Source organism: Bubalus bubalis, chromosome 10, assembly GCF_019923935.1.
Source record: "Bubalus bubalis isolate 160015118507 breed Murrah chromosome 10, NDDB_SH_1, whole genome shotgun sequence".
In the NCBI taxonomy this organism is placed as follows: domain Eukaryota; kingdom Metazoa; phylum Chordata; class Mammalia; order Artiodactyla; family Bovidae; genus Bubalus; species Bubalus bubalis.
In genome coordinates, this window is record NC_059166.1 from 69988431 (window position 1) to 70004521 (window position 16091).

At 41.1% G+C, this 16091-nt stretch overlaps 1 non-coding gene across 1 annotated transcript; it reads left to right on the plus strand.

The window, feature by feature from the left end:
- The first annotated feature begins 1976 nt into the window (after window positions 1-1976).
- On the plus strand, window positions 1977-2049 carry TRNAG-UCC. Its single transcript has one exon. It is a non-coding gene; the product is annotated as a tRNA-Gly (tRNA).
- The last annotated feature ends 14042 nt before the right edge of the window (window positions 2050-16091 follow it).

Below are 16091 nucleotides of genomic sequence, written 5' to 3' on the forward strand. Positions count from 1 at the left end.
AAACGAACAGAGATCATTCTGTCGTTTTTGAGATTGCATCCAAGTACTGCATTTCGAACTCTTTTGTTGACCATGATGGCTACTCCATTTCTTCTGAAGGATTCCTGCCTGCAGTAGTAGATATAATGGTCATCTGAGTTAAATTCACCCATTCCAGTCCATGTTAGTTTGCTGATTCCTAGAATGTCCATGTTCACTCTTGCCATCTCTTGTTTGACCACTTCTAATTTGCCTTGATTCATGGACTTGACATTCCAGGTTCCTATGTAATATTGCTCTTTACAGTATCGAAACTTGCTTCTGTCACATCCACAGCTGGGTATTGTTTTTGCTTTGGCTCCATCCCTTCATTCTTTCTGGAGTTATTTCTCCACTGATCTCCAGTAGCATATTGGGCACCTACTGACCTGGGGAGTTCCTCTTTCAGTATCCTATCATTTTGCCTTTTCATACTGTTCATGGGGTTCTCAAGGCAAGAATACTGAAGTGGTTTGCCATTCCCTTCTCCAGTGGACCACATTCTGTCAGACCTCTCCACCATGACCCACCCGAACTGTATGATTAGAAAAGATTAAAAAGAACCCTTATTACTGGCGCAGGGCTTTATAGTCAATAAAGAAGTTTTGCATCTTTCACTTCATTTTATTTTCAAGAGTTTGTGGAATACCCATGAAACACATCACTCACACTTGGTCGTTTAGTCCTAGGTTGTGTCTGAATCTTTCGTGACCCCATGGACTCTAGCCCACCAGACTCATCTGTCCTTGGGATTCTTGAGGCAAGAATACTGGAATGGGTTGCATTTTCCTTCTCTAGCAGATCTTCCTGACCAGGGATTAAACCCGCATCTCCTGCATTAGCTGGTGCATTCTTTACCAGTGAGCCACCAGGGAAGCCCCTCACTCACACTTACAAGTAAGAAATTGAAGGTTAGAGAGGTCACATTACTAGTCCAAGGTCGCATGATAGAACTGAAGCTAGGGGCCTGATCCTCTCTGGATCATATGGTTCAAAGTGGCTGCTTGGTTGTGTTTATTACTGGGTTAGATTCCCACCCCCCACCCCCATTTTAAGCCCATGAGCCCTGGTGGGCAGAAATGATACAGATATCCTTAGTGAACCCCGGGAGTTTTCATCTCATCCAGAAAGTTGGTGACTCTGGATAGCTAAGGCCACTTTGAACAAACATCATGCGATCAGGACACAGCAGTTATTTCATGGTGGGAATACAGTCACCCCTATTTCACTGGGTACATCACTCCTCTGACCCTGGCCCCAAACAGGCTGTGTCATGGACTCAAGAAGCATTTCTATACTCAATGTATACTCTTTTGCTGGCTCACCAGATGATCCTTCATAATCATGATGGCTTTATGCTGCTCTAAAGCCTTAACCTCAGAAGAGACGCAGACACAGCTCCTATTAGAATTTGCCGAAAAACAACCATGTTGTTCTAAGAGATGATTCCACAATATATTGAGTACTGGTAAGATGATACAACTTATAGAGCATAAGATGAGGCGTGTTCTTTTTGCTCTGGCCAAAGCCATGGACAGTAACGTCAATGCTCAGTGAACTGTTTAAAGAGGCAAGTCTCCAGGAAAGCTTCTGAGAGTCGAATTAGCCTTGGAATTAGTCTCTGGTTGAAAAACATCTGGGAACATCTAATTTTGAAGCCTCTTATCTACCAGGTGACCTGTTATGAATAGGTCACCAGGATAGAAGATGGAGAAACGCTCCCATCTGAGTCAGCCCAGCAACAGTCACCACTGCCGATTTTGCCAGCAGCAAACTCCCACTGAGCGCCTACGTGTGTCCAGAGCTGGGCCTGCCCTGAAATCTAAGCTTTAGTTGTCTTGTTTCGTCCTTTTCATTACCTAATACGAACTTATGAATTTCAATGTAAGTACTGTGGAATTGATTATAGATGCTTCTCTAAGCAAAGATACATATATTGCAAAAGGGATATGGGGACCTCCCTGGTGGTCCAGTGGTTAGGACTCTGTGCTTCCACTGCAGAGGGCACAGGTTTGACCCCTGGTCAGGGAACTCAGATCTTGCCCAAAGCCCTGTAAAATTAGACCATGAGGTCAGAGTGGTAAGGAAGCAGGGGCAGATCATGGAAGACTTTGGGGCCAGTGTAAGGACTTAGGTGTTTACTCTGAATGAACTGAGTAACTACCTTACACATTCCCTATAACAACAAATAAATAATCTGATGACTATTTCAGACCATTGAATCCTTGGGGATAATCAACAGAAGGCAAGAGCATGCTGACTCTAAAAAAGAAGTGATGCTTTCTTTTTGACTATAGATGACCATAACCCTGGAACTAAGGAAATGATGACTAAGACCTAATGATAGTATGGAATTAAAGTCAGATAAGAAGTATGTGAGTGTATGTGTGTGTGTATGTGAGTATGTGTGCACATGAGTTCTCTTACCAAGTACAGTTTTGATAGTTTGTTTTGTTAGGAGGATATTAACTCGAGAAAACTTGGTTTGGTAAAATAACTAATACTGGTGAGAAATGAAGCTGTATATTCAGAAGTCACAGATTGTTTTTAAAACTCTGAAGCTCACATTTCAGTGATTCCCCTTGTCAAGTTTTGGGCTCCACTTAACCAGTGCCTTCATGTTCATCATCAACATTTTAATAGGTTGATTTTCATTCAAGAAATATCAAAACATACACTGAGAATAACTACTGTATGTGGGAGTCTTTATGATACCATGATTAAGAGCTCAGTCACTGGAGGCAAAATACAACAGACTGGGTGGTGGATAAATAATAAAAACTTATTTGTCACAGCTCTGGAGTCTGGGAAGTCCAGGATTAAGGCACCATCAATTCAGTGTCTGGAGAGAGCTCACTTCCAGGTTCACAAATGGCTTATTTTCTTGCTGTGTCCTACACGGTGGAAGGGGCAAGAGAGCTGGGGTCTCTCATAAGGGCACTAATCCCATTCATGAGGGCTCTGCCGTCAGCTCCCAAAGGCTCAACCTCCAAACACCATCACATGGGGGCTTAGGTTTCAACATATGAATTTTAGAGGGACACAAGCATTCAGTCTATAATACTGTGTTGATGTTCTAGCTCAGCCTCTACTAAGGAAATGACCTTAAACATCTCTCCAAATCTCAGTTTCAGCATTTTTAAAAAATGTAGAATAATCATAAGTATTTACCTAAATGGTTTTTGTGAGGGTTAACTGAGATAATGCCTAGAAGATGTTCAATAAACATAACTTATTTTTATTATTATAAGGCAGTTGGCTAACTGGTTTGGAGAAAAGGAGAAAAATAAGATAACATTTAGTCTCAAGAAATTGGTAAGCAAATAAGTAAACAGTTAACCATAATAGGCTTCCCTAGTGGCTTAGACAGTAAAGAATCCGCCTGCAATGCAGGAGACCCGGTTTGGATCCCTGGGCCAGGAAGATCCCCTGGAGAAGGAAATGGCAACCCACTCCAGCATTCTTGCCTGGAGAATCCCATGGACAGAGGAGCCTGGTGGGTTACAGTTCATGGGTTTGCAAAGAGTTGGAGACGACTGAGCAACTAACACCCTCCTCCATCCTAACCATAAAAGGAGTAAGAATAAGATATATGATAATAGAAACATAAGCAAAGTGTTTTGAGAAAAAATAAATTCTGCCTAGAAATATTTAAAGAAATCGTGAAAAAGGATAGTTTAAGGCTTCATAGTGAGTTGGATTCCATTCATAAGGGAGGGACTGAAAAGTCAAGCCTATCAAAAGTGTAATAATCTCCCAGGTCACCCGGAGCCTCCCAGTGAAGCTTCCCTGCATTACATTCCTACTGAGGAGTGTTGCTTAAGAACATGGCAATCTGTGGCGGATTCATGTTGATGTATGGCAAAACCAATACAATATTGTAAAGTAAAATAAATAAATAAATAAATGCCATGATAGGCTTCTAAAGAAAGAGAAAAAAAAAAAAAAAAGAACATGCAATCAGTATTAAGTCCTAAGGCATGCTCACCCTACCCTACCCTTACCCCTTGAAGTGATATTTCACGGTTTCTCCACCACAGCTTGGTCTTCTGCAGCATTCTTTTCTTGAACTCAACCTCTTTTGAGGGGTGGTGATTGTGTATTTCAATGTAATGTTTCATTCTGTGTGTGTAGAATTTTATTTATTTTTAAACAGTGGCAGCTTAAGAATCTACCTAATTTAAACCAATACTGTTATGGAGACTAACTCAGAATTCTCCCCAGCATGTTCACAGTGCCTGGTCACCTTTTCTCATGTATTAAACAGTGATTGTCACAAAGAACCCAATATTCATGTGTGCATGTGTGCTGTCGTGTCCGACTCTGCGACCCCATGGACTGTAACCCACCGGGCTCCTCTGTCCATGGAATTTTCCAGGCAAGAATACTAGAGTGGGTTGCCATTTCCTTCTCTAGGGGATCTTCCTGACCTAGGGATCAAACCTGCGTGTCTTGTGTCTCCTGCACTGGCAGGTGGATTCTTTACTGATGCACCCCAATGTTTTATTTTGACATTCATTGTGGGTCAAGACACACCAGTTTAGCATATGAATTTTGAAGGGTCACAGATAGCAGTCCATAGCATCATCATTCAAAGCATTTAAAATCTACTTGCCCTCCACTCCATCCCACCTGTCTACTGCTACTTTTTAATATTCTCCAATATATAATCTCAGATTTAATCAGTCTTCTGACATCATACCACACACATTAAACAGTGTGAAAGTGAAAGGCTCAGCCTTTCCTCTTCACTCAACTGATTCTCTTTTCAGTCACTGTCCCAATGTCTTGACTGGGATTTGATTCTATCCCACTTACAAGTTAATAGTCAACCTGTTACTGTATCATGCAGGCTGGCAGAAGAGATAAAATTTCTGGGCCAATGAACAAAAACTCTTAATCACAGCAGAGCAGACAGTGTGAGTGTTGTGTTTGCATTGGTTCCCTTTGCATCCTATGTTCTCGGGAGAACAACACAGAAAACTAAGATGGTTACCTGCACAAACTGTGCACGATGTCGTAGGAGAGAACACTGAACTTGGGTCATCACTGTTTCATAGCAAGAAGTAATCAAACCTGCTTTTTGTCCAAGAGAGAGATTATTCTCTCAAGGCAGGTTGTGCAAACACAACCCTAAGAGATGACCTAGTAAAAAGCAGTCAGAGCCTTGCGTTCCGGGCATACTAGTAAGACATGCAAGAGCACAAGAATTCATGGAGGGCTATCTCCCATCACACAATATCTTCCAACTTTCAAGCCCTGTTTCAAATCGTACCTCCCCCTCAATGCATTCCCCAACTACATCAGTCCACACAACTTCCTTCTCTGAACTCTCGCAATGACACCTCTCAAACTCAGTGTAGCACTTGATCATATACCTGTTTTGTTTCACATTAAAATTGTGTGTTTTCTCTTCCAAGAATGATTTTATGCCTTCTGAAGACTTAAAAAAGAGATTATCTTGTAAATGTCACAAAACAACAACAAAATTGATTAAAACCAAGTGAGAATAATTAAATATATTTATTCTTTCGTTAAGAAGAAAAAATAGTTTAAGTATCACAAATACTTCTTGAAATTTTAAGACACAAAACCCATGACCATGAAAATATATCAATAACCAGAGATTGCATTTTGGTCAATACACTACCATTTCTTGACTTGAAAACCATGTGTTTGTAAATTATGTGATTTTTTTTAATGTTATTTTTTGGTCTTTTGTGTATGGTACTCCATTTCTTAAAGGCAGATTATAGCAAAGGAAAACAGTTACAAAAATATATTTAATTTTTTTTTTTTGCATATAGGAATGAAACAAAACTTAAAAGACAAAAGTTTTTCCTCATGGAGTATCCACTAACAACTTGAGTTACTGATGTTCCACAGACCACAGTTTGGGACCCAGTACCTCCGATAATCAGAGACAGATGGAAAATCAACTGTTGTTTGGACTGCCTCACAGTATTCTCAAATCATATAGTCTATCCAAAAATAGCAACTTGAATGAACTCAAGTCCGAGACATGGTCAAGTTATGGGGCAACATTTCAACAGCCAAGCAAGTAGATGGATACATAGGGGATTCATTAAACTGTAGTTTATTTCATGGAGACCAGATCATCATGTGTATAGGCATCTTTAAAGATACTTAAAAGCACTAGGAGAGAGGGCAGTGCATAAAATAAAGAACAGATGTTGTTCCTCTTAAAAATCAAAACAATCCTAACCCCTTTCTCAGCTCCCAGCTCTGCTCAAGATTTCTTGATGAGACAACTGTTCCAATTCAATTTCTATGCAATCTAAGAAGACTAACTTTAACAAGCCTACATTATTTACCTTTAAATCTGCTTGCCACTGTTCATACCAACAGAATCCCACAATCCTGCCAGCTTCTAACCACTGACACATTTATTCCCACTAGGTGCTGCCTAACTCTCTCTGCAGACGTGTGCTAAAGCTCTCTCTATAAAATGGGCATTATATTTTCCAAAAATCTACATCTTTACTCTGTATCCTCTATATCCCCACTCCAATTTGAGATTCAGTAATTTATACTTGTTTAAAGAATGCTTAATAAATGCAATCATCAGCAGTGAAAGGCAATCCAAAGAGGTACTTCTGGTTAACATGGTTGGTTTGAAAGTATGTATTCAACCACGATCAAAATGAAAAGTTTTTTTTTTTTTTTCATGTCATAAAGCAACCAGAGAAAAGGAGAGGAAAAAGCAGTAGATTTTTTGGAAGTTGGAAAGCAGATGGTAAGTGGTGATTGTCCTAACAGACCTGGGTGAAATCTGAATCCCGAGCCAGAACAGGAGAAAGATAAGAAGCAATATGATTCGTGCCATGGAATCTGTAAAAATGCATGAGGAATCAACAGCACCGGTCATCTCGAAATGGGGCTGGCAGCAGAGTTAAAAGTATGATTGACTGAAACCTGGTTTAAGAATTGATCCCTCAGATGACTGCCTCCATTCCAAGCAGCTGGACAGCTATTTTTCCCTAACTTAGCAAACATGGGGGTTTTAATTGCCAGATAGAGGGTTTCTTTTCTTTTTTTTTAATGTGGTATTTTCATCTTTATTCAGTTCAAAATTTGTCTTCTTGGCTGTGCAGCATGCAGGATCTTAGTTCCTCAACTAGGGACCGAACCCTCGCCCCCTGCAGTAGAAACACAGAGTCCCAACCACTGGACCAAGGGAAGTTCCTAGATACAGTTTTTTTTCAACATTTCTGAACTCAGACAACCGGCTAGTTGAAGGCAGGAGTACTGTACTGAACAAAGTGGAATAAAAGTTAAAACATACATACTGAATTTTATTTTCCCTTGCTTGGCTCCCAGAATGCTGGCATTTAGGCCTATATTCTCCAGGCAGTAGATCAGAAGAATAGCAAATTGAACTACCCAAGAGAAGAGGTCTCAATAAAATGACACATCTTGAGATTCACATTTAAGTTCCCCAACTTGCCCTACTGCCAGGGTGGCAGGCAGCTGGGACAACTAACACCAGGTCTGCAGTCTAAGTGGCAAGCCCACCAATTCCCTGGGGTGCTTTTAGCACACCAATTTAAAAATGCAAAATCCTTTAAGAATTGATTTTTTTCTCTTTCTGTCTTCCCCACCTTCTAAAGAAGGGCTGTGTATCTCACTTATCATTCCTGCCCCTCTATGAGCCTGAGTTTTAGTGCCAGGGCTCTCACACAAATCCAGTTTCACATCCTGAGTGGAATATAATTTCACAGGAATATCATTCTGGAATGATCTCACATCCAGCAGAGGCTGTGAACAAACTTCAGGCTTGTCCACTCACACCCAGAACCAAGGAGAATGCAGACCCCTCTCCCTTAAACAGATAATGTGGTTGGGGCTCACAGCAAAGTCTACCAGCTGCTCAAGGATATTATCCTGCCCACAGCCACCTGTCTGCTTGCAGACTGAAGCCTGGGCCCAGAACGGCCACCACCTCAAATTACTCAGCACGGTATGAGGAGAGACTCAAGAGAGCATCTGAGCAAACAGGCCTTGCCTCATAGACACTCCCTGTGTTCCACGGGAGAGATCTGGGTCAGGAAACACCAGCAGAAATGATTAACATTCCCCTACACAGTCCCATGAGAGAGAAGGATGTCCAGAAGCCAAATGTTAAGGATCCCTCCTGTACCTGCCTGCCATCCTTAACTCTCTCAGTTGCTATCCAACTCTATTGACAGAGTCAGAAAGCAGGCTATTTAACTCTGAAACTCAATGTCAAAGCCAGGTCTAGCTCAGTCTATCAGGGCTGAGATAAAGTGGGACCAGAGAAGAAATAATGTGCTTTCAGAAGCTTTCTAAAATCCTAGCTGAAAAATCACCAGGTTGTAATTTTTGGGAAAAAGTCCTTACTCCAATCTGTACCCCACTCCCAATGAATCGTCATAAAATGATCCAGAAGAGGAGAAAACAAATGAGTGGCCTGCAGGGTTATAAATCTAAAGCTACTTTAAAGTAAAATGTTTACTAAAATTAAAAAATGATAAAATAAAATCTTTCAGTTTGTTATTCTATGTTGAAGCCCATAATCTGCAAGTTCCACCAAAGTTCATATTTTATTCAATATGAGCAGAAAACCAAGGAGCTCCAGTGATTTGAGAAAAGTATGAAAGAAATCAAAACAAATGGAAAAAGTTACTGGAGGATGCAAACTGCACTTTGAAGAAAACTTAAAAAAAATCTTCCATTATAGATTTTAGAGATATAAGAGGAGACACGACATATATGAGATGAGAACAGAATTGTATTAAAAACATTTAAAGACAAAGGAATTCTTGTGAATTAACAGCATGATAGCAGAAATTAAAAACTGCAATGGGAAGTTTGGAAGATAAACTTGAGGAAATCTCCCAGGAAGTAAACTATTAAGATAAAGAGATGGAAAGGAGAGAAAATAAAAATAGAGAACCAGTCTAGAATATCTAACATCCTACTAATAAGAGTCTAGGGGGAAACAGGAAAAATGGATAGAATAGGATAAGAAATCATCAAAGAAATAATTTGATATGTTTTTAACCAAATAGATGATAGGTTTCTATATTGAAGAGTTCATCAGATGATCAGCACATTGGAAGGACACAGACCCAGCATGAGATGCATCATGGCACAATTTTGGAACAATGAGAATAAGAAGATCCTAAAGTTTTCCAGAGAAATAACAGACCAAGAATCCAAAATCAAATGGCACTGAATTTCTGAAAAACAGTTGGAAGCTTAATGATCATGTTTTCACAGACTTTGTCCCCTGTTCACTCTTTATCATGAAGCCCCTAAGGTATGCAATTTCAGAAGAGGGAGGATTCTAAGAAAGGAAAGTCATAGGATCAAGGAAACAAGGGGTCTCATAGAAGATGGAGGACAAGGAAATCTTTATGACAGTGAGAGGAAAAGGCAAAAATGATGGTAAAATTAGCCCCTGATAATAAGATTAGCTAGCTGAGATTAGTTGAGGGCTAGAGAGGAAGTTGAATCATGCAAAGATGCCGGGATTCTTGGCCCCCAGAGGAGACAATTTCAATCCGGGGCCAGAGACAAGGCTTGATCGCTTAGAGCTTTTGTGTAATAAAGTTTTATTAAAGTATAAAGGAGATAGAGAAAGCTTCTGACATAGGCATCAGAAGGGGGCAGAAAGAGTAACGCTGGCTCTGAGAAGGCAATGGCACCCCACTCCAGTACTCTTGCCTGGAAAATCCCATGGACGGAGGAGCCTGGTGGGCTGTGGTCCATGGGGTCGCTAAGAGTCGGACATGACTGAAGCGACTTAGCAGCAGTAGCAGCATGAGAGAGGAAGTTCAAAACGTAACAAAATTATACCTTCTTGGTATTTTGAAGGAAAACCACTGAGACATCTTTCAAATAGCATGTGGTGTTTTTAAAACACCTTCCTTGAGGAGATAGAGATGAGGACTTCCCTGGTGGTTCATTGGTTAAGACTTTACCCTTCCACCGCAGGGGCATGGATTCGATCCCTGGTCAGGGAACTAAGATCCCACATGCCATGTGAGCAGTCAAAAAGAGAGAGAGAGAGAGATGAATTCCCTTTATTGATTGTGAGCTGAACTTAGTGACTCATTTCTAACAGATGGGAAAACAGTGGAAGCAATGATACTGGTGTCTTCAGAACTTAGGTCATAAAAATGTGCTGCCGCCTTTTCTCTCTCTCCTAAATTGCTTTCTCTGGTGGAGTTTAGTTGCCAGGTTTTGAGGGTGATGGAGCAGCCAGTGGAGAGGCCCATGTGGTGAGAAATTGAAATTTCCTGCCAGTAACCATGTGAGTGGCCTGTCTTGGAACTAAGCCCTCCAGTTTTCATCAGCCTTCGGATGGCTACAGACTCTGCTGACATCCTGATCACAGCTTTGAGAGAAACCTTGAACCAGAATGAACCAGGGTTAAGTGTTAGTCACTCAGTCATGTCTGACTCTTTGTGACTCTATGGACTGTAGCCCACCAGGCTCCTCTGTCCGTGGGCTTCTCCAGGCAAGAATACTGGAGTGGGTTGCCATTCCCTTCTCCAGGGAATCTTCCCTACCCAGGGACTAAACCTGGGTCTCCTTCATTTGCAGGTGGATTCTTTACCATCTGAACCACTAGAGAAGCCCAGAACGAGTCAGGGTAAGCTGCTACTGAATTCTGGACCCACAGAGACTGTGAGATAGCTAATTGTTATTAGGTAATTATTTTTAATTATATTAACATTTTTGGAAGGAAGAGGAACTAAAGGAGAACGAAAGAGTCTTTGAACCAATAGCCAGCTAAAATGGAGAAGAATCAGGATGGAGAAATTTAAGATATGTATTTTAACAGAGAATTGTCCAGTTTCAAACCTGGCATTCTGTCTTTATTTGGTCTGCGATCACAAAATTTCATAGGTTTAGTGGCTTAAACAACAACAAAAAAATTTTTTTTCTCACAATTCTGGAGGCTGGGAAATTCAGTATCAAAGTGCAGGCAGATTTGGTGTTTCTGAGAGGCCTCCTCCTGGTTTTCAGATGGTTGCCCTGCTGTACCCTCACTGGGCCGGGAGAGAGAGCCATCCTGTGGCTCTCTTCTTAGAAGAGAATTAATCCCATCATGAGGGCCTCACCCTCAAGAACTAATCTAACCCTAATAACCTGCCAAAGATCCCACCTCCAAATATCACACTGGGGTGAGGGCTTCAACCTAAGACATTCTGTGGGAAACCAACATAACCAACATTCAGTTCATAGATTAGTCTTTCTGCTAAATTATTATTTTTTTTAAAGTTTTCCAGTGAACAAATCAAGGAGACATTGGTGGTCTATTAAAGAAGCAGTGTCAAAAATATATTTTTTGTTTTTTTAGGATTGTAGAGACTTGAGCATACTTTTAGGCTAATGAGAAGGAACCATGTGAAGGTGAAGGCAGATAAGTGACTAGGAAAGGTTCCTGAGGAGGTAGTGGGAGCTACAGTGGGCCTGTGTCTCTACAGGCAAATCTATAGACTGGAAATTATTCATTAATTTCTCTTCCTGGGGTCTTCCTCCTGACATCAATATCAAGCCTTCAGGTCTCAGTAACCTTATTAATTTTTTGAAAAGTAGTACTTTCCAAATGGCTCAGTGGTAAAGAATTCACTTGCATTACAGGAGAAGCAGGAGACTTGGGTCTGTTTCCTGGGTCAGAAAGATCCCTTGGAGAAGGAAATGGCAACCCACTCGAGTATTCTTGCCTGAGAAATCCCAGGGGCAGAGGAACCTGGCGGGCTACAGTCCATAAGGTCACATAAGAGTCGGGTATGACTTAGCGACTAAATGATAACAACAAAGGATACTTTAGATAATCTCGAAGACCATGTTTGGTACTCAACTTTTATTTTTATAGCTTTTTCTATAAAATCTACCATCCCAAAGCTGAAATGAACTTTCTGGGTTATCACATGGTCTGCCTCCCTACCACCAAGCCAGATTTGCTGCAGACATTTTTACCTCTAAAAGGTAGCTACCAGGCATATCACTGTGTTCAGGTACATTTAACTTTTGACTATCAACTAGCACAAATCTTTGCCAAGAGATGGTTGGCCCAGTCTGTGCATAGAAACACCATCTTATTCAACTACTGGACCTGGAGAAGTTGAATTCTTGGCAAAAAATTTGCCCCTGGAGCTGTCTAAAGTGAGGCAACTAGTATTGGCCTCCTTTCCCCCATTCATTCATTTTGGTTTGACATCCTTAGGAGAGACCCCACCCAGCGGCTGTTTAGAAAAGTTTAAAGAGGCAATTTCCACCTCTCGAGGGGGTTGAAAGGCACACAGTTCACACCTGGAGCTCTTCCAGACTGTCTGAAATCTTTTAGGCGGCCATATGACAGTTATAGGTTACAGATTTTAGGGACTGCTGATAGTGGGGATGGGGATTTGCTTCTTTCTGTTATTTTTTAAAATTTAACTTTTGTTTTATGTATGGAGCATAGTTGATTTACAATGTTATATTAGTTTCAAGTATACAGCAAAGGGATTCAGTTATACATATACTCTTTCTGTTAGTTTTAGAGTATCTCTGCAGCAGTAAAATTTATGACCATGGACATTTTTTACTTATTGGATCCAGCTTTCATACAGCTTTTCCTGTTTTTTTCTTTTCCCTAATAGTGGCATTTGTCAGCTTTTTACAGGATTCTGTGTGAACCTTTGGAAAATCTTTCCCAAAGAGAAACTATGCCATTTCTTCTAATCTTTGGTAAAATCGTTTTGGAAGAGTTGGTCATTCAGCTCTGTGACTGTCCATGGCCATCCTCAGCGGTCACTTTTTGGTGTGTACCAACAGCAGTTTCAGAACACAGGGCATTCTGGAGCAACTTTGTAGCCACAGTTCTACCCATCACGAGGAAGAGCTCCTTAAAAGAGCCCACTGCCGAATCTCCCCATCTCCTTCCCAGATGGAGGGAATTTCGCTTATGATCCATGTGGAGTCTGAGGGAAGAGCACCCAGTGAGGCTGTTATAGCCCGGGTGTTGATGCCAGGGTGCAGGATGGTCCGTTAGGGCTCAGGGGAAGAAAAGGTGATCTGTATTTTCCCCTCAGGCTTGTGTACAGTCTTCAAGCTGAAGGTAGGGCGTTTTCTGTTTCTGGGTGTGAGTGCTGAGAGGATGGGCCGTGACCTGCCCCAGCAGGTATCTTCATACAGCCTCTGCCCACCTCCATCTCCACAAAGGCCTTGCATATTGCTTCAAGGCAAAGACTGAGGCCGGGGGTGACAAGCTGCATCAAGGTCTACCCCTCACGCTACCAATCCCACTCCTGTGTGTGCCCACGCTCACCATCATCACTTTTCTGAGGGGAAGGGTAGTCTTTTTGTTGTTTAGAGTCAAATGTTTTTCTTATGATCTGAATCTTGTCCGTTTCTACCTTCTAACAATCTTATTTTATCAATCCTTCTCTCTCTCCTGTATTTTTATGCCTGCATTCTTTAAAAATAAAAAGGAGAGAGCAAAAGCCCAACTTTATACCAACTATCCTACATCTCTTTCTACTTATGGTCAAGTTCCAAGAATCACCTGTCCTAGCATCTCACCTTGCACTGACCCTTCAACCTACCATAATGAGGCTGCTGCCTTCGTCTTGCCCTGTAGCTACCCTGAGACAAAGACCCTCTCCTCATCAATCCAGTGTCCCTTTTCTGGACTGATTTTCTTGGCTGTTCTATGGCATCTAATCCCTTGACCACTCTCCTCTCCTTGAAACTCTCTTGACCTCAGTATTACCAGTTTCCCCATCTCCATCTCTGACTGAAGGTCCAGCCTCACCTGTGTTCTTCTTTCTGTGCTACCTCTTGAATGGTGATATTTCTCAAGATTCTATCTTTGCTCCTTGTATTTTGTCTTCTTTCTTTCATCTTTTGGCTGTGTGGTACAGCATGTGGGATCTTAGTTCCCCAACCAGGGATTGAACCCAAGCGCTCTGCTTTGACAGTGTAGAGTCTTAACTACTGGTCCACCAGGAAGTCTTGCTCCTTGTATTTGCTGAGGTCCATGCTCTCCCCGGATGTGGCCATTCTTATCCTCTGCTTTTACTATTGTTCATATACTGATGACTCCAAAGTCCATCTTCAATTCAGACTTCTGAGCTCCTCATATTTTTTGGATGTTTCAAAGGCATCTCAAGACTCAAAATACTCAAAGCTTGTTAGCTTCTTTCCTAAGCTGCCTCCTTTTCTTGCATACCTCACTCAGCCTCTGAAGTCTGATTGCCAACTCTCTTGACTTACTGCTTCCATGAATAATTCACTTAAGGCAGGCACATTTAGACCCTTTGTGGTTTCAGCTCCAGCCCCTTCTCTCTGTTACCGACTTAATACCTCACAGCTTGTTAAGAAAATGAAGTGACATACCACATAATTAACATGCCTAGCACCTGATAGAAATCTTAACTGAATTTTAAACCAAGAAAGCAGCCTTTCCAGGTGTTTCTGTTGTTTGGTATACACGGACCACTGGGAGTTTCAGCACTTCCTTTTTTAAGTCATTAAAATCAATGTGGTTCACAGGCTACACGGAAATAGCAAGTCACTAAATACAGTTTGCTGACTTGAAAGATTTAGGCCACTGGGAGGCTCCAGAAATTAGAAGGTTTTGACTTGGAAATCCTCAGGTGACTCCAGGTGTGATTTAAGTTTTCAGTAGAAATAGTTGAAGCAGCAACTTGAAATGTATGATTTTTTTTTTTAAAGAGCTACCACTGATTGCAAATGTCTTCTTTCTATGAAACTTCATTTTTCTGGAACCTGTGCCACGTAGACACACACTATAATTCAGGTTCTATTCTCTGTCCTGTAACCTTTTCCTCTCTGTGAGGAAAAGAGCTATTGTCAATTCAAATTTTATTCCACTGAGCAATCAATCACGTAAAAAAAAAAAAAGCATTGATAAAGAGTTATTCTCTTTGGTATTCTCCAGTGTGTTGCAAATTGTCTGGCCTATCACATATTTATCATGCCATGAACTTTGCTGCATTATTTTAACAGAAACCCAACTCTGTTTGCTTAAGGAATATAGTACATTTATTGCCTCATGTAACAGACAGGTTTTTTTTTTCTTTTCAATCCATTCAGTCTCAACCCTTCCCTATGTCAGCAGTGGTGATTCTGTTCTGGCCAATGCCATGTCCTGATTGGCTTGGAACTAGGTGGGATTTTCACCCGGGAAAAAGCCACTATGCCTAGCTAATAGCAGTGGAGCTGGGGCTGTGGATGACTTACCCTGAAGTAGACACATTGCCTCATAAAATGGGGGGCACCTGAATAGAAGCATGTCATTCTTTTAAGAGGGGTAAGATACAGTCAGCCAACAAATGTCCATTACATGAAGCATAGTGATCGAGAGAACTTAAAAAGGAAGTAAAGGAGTAGTAGGGACATTTCTTTGGAAGAAAAGGTGCACGCAGTGGCACTAGACCTCCTAGAAGAAAAAGAAAGTGGAAGACAAAAGAGACTGAAAGAAGAAAAGCAAAGAAAGATCTAAGTGGGAAAGACAGAGTCTGGGTATAAGGGAGAAGAAGGAATTATCCTAGGACATTTATTTCTTAACTGTTTTTAGTGAAGTATTTCCAACTGTTCATGTGCTTTGTTTAACCTCTTGTCTCTCTCTCTTTTTTTTTTTTTTTATTTAACTTTACAATAAGCTCTCGTCTCTTAAGGAAACACTTGAAAAATAAAATTTTGCTTTTCTGTGGCTATGGCTTTTTTTTTTTTTTTTTTCAATTTTAGAGCAACTATTGCTGACTGAATAAAGACTACACGTTTCCTTCTCAGATCACAAATAGGTACCTTATACCGACTGCATCTCTCTACTATCTGCTGATTATTTGCCATAGCCACTATAGGATGACCACTAGTCATGTCCAGTTACAGTTCTGGAAGATTCCCAGAATAAGGAAGTACAGCAACTGGACTGATTCTTTAAGGAATATGCAACGAAGTGTAAAGGAAACTCAGCTCTCTTTTTTAAAGAGAGCATCCTTTGTTACACCAGGTTTCTAGGGCTGGGAGGCACCCTCATCAGGGACAGCTTCAGTGTTACTGAGAAGAAA